A 1,817-nucleotide genomic window follows, 5' to 3' on the forward strand; every position below is an offset into this window, starting at 1 on the left:
TACACAATTAAATAACATGACTTATTAATATTTTAAAAATGGAGATATAGCGTTTTGGAAGCAAACTCTTTATATGTAAGTCACTTTGCTAAAGGCTAAACGAACAAATCTAAATGCACTAGAGAAAATAAGAAAAAGGGACTAATAGTGGTATCTACAAGATAGAGCACAAAAAGGTAACATTATGGTCTTCATTAACTTCATTAAATGGCTACTGATCAAACATTAACAGGTTAGGTTAGAGTGAAATGAAGCAAAAATAAATATTAGTGGGAAAAGGTGGGTGTTCATTTTAAGAGTGTAGGGGCACAGGGGGAAGCAAATTATCACAGAATCTCTGAAACAGGGTGTAGGCCTGTTAGAGGATACAGGAGATGAAAATTACATTGCCCTACAAAGACAAGAACAGAGGTGTGCCCCCTGCTGACGAGTTTGTTGCCTTGTCACAAGACTACTAGATTTCATCCTGTCTGACAATAGGCAACATGAGGTAGTCTAGAATGACAGAAATGTCTATACTGCAGTAGGCCTATAGGGTAGACTGAGTACAGAAATGTCTATACTGCAGTAGGCCTATAGGGTAGACTGAGTACAGAAATGTTTATACTGCAGTAGGCCTATAGGGTAGACTGAGTACAGAAATGTCTATACTGCAGTAGGCCTATAGGGTAGACTGAGTACAGTTGGAGCATGTGTACAGTTGATACACCTTAAATATATTGTGTGCATATGCATATGCATATTACTGTCCTCTTTGATCATGGAAAATTTATAAGACACAGGTCCAAATATATAGGCAAACTGTTTTTTTTTTTTTTTTAAGTAAGATTTTCAATTCACCATGTACCCTCTACAATGAATAGCTCATTACCCTTACAGTATGTGACTGTTAAACATAACTGGTATCATTACAAACATTATTCTGTGCCCTAAAAACTGGCATATTTCATGACATTGTGTTATGTAAGGTCATTGCAAAATCTAGAGAAATGTGCGAGGTGGTCAATGGGGTACAGTTGAGACACAATGCATTGATAGTGTTATTACTTGAACATTTTGTTCCTGTTTAATTCATTTTAACCAACGGTAATTTAAATTAAATTAATACATTTAAATTAAAAACCTTTGCCCAATTGCTATTTTTTATTACCATTTTGCAATGAACAGTTAGTTAACTATACATCATTAAAATGGGTGTCTCAACTGTACTAGGTACTGTCTCAACTACTCCATATGCGTTGAGACAGTCGAGACAAAAATGCACCTTATGTTCATGAGCTAACTGTGGAAAAATATAAACTAATTATGGGTATTATTGATTGATAATATCTTAGTCAATCTACTGTAAGGAAATGGCATGTGGAATGTCATTTGGGAAATCATTTCTTTTCAGTATCTATTTTTTGTTTGATTTTGTGTAAGCAAAAAGTGTCACAACTGTACTCAATCCACCCTACTCCAGTCCATTTTGCAATGCAATGATTTGAAGTTGGCTAGGCTATCAAGACAAGGTCATACAGTGAGAGTGCACCAATAGGCCTATTAAATATAAATAGGATTAGGCCTACATGAATATAGATTTATTTAATCGCAGTGCACTGTGAAACTTAGCATTTTTTAATTTAATCAGTGATCTTATCTAAGCAGCAGTCCAGTATGGATTGAACAATATGGCCAAATTTAATGTCTCTTTTTATTTAGCCTACCTGCCCTGGGCCACATCATGGGTACTGCAGCAGACTGAATGTTACTGCCGTTTATAGCTTGCATTGTGTGTCTAATTTAGCCTAAATGAGAGCAGTGAAATCCATGCTTAG

The sequence above is a fragment of the Alosa alosa genome, chromosome 20, assembly GCF_017589495.1.
Source record: "Alosa alosa isolate M-15738 ecotype Scorff River chromosome 20, AALO_Geno_1.1, whole genome shotgun sequence".
NCBI lineage: Eukaryota > Metazoa > Chordata > Actinopteri > Clupeiformes > Clupeidae > Alosa > Alosa alosa.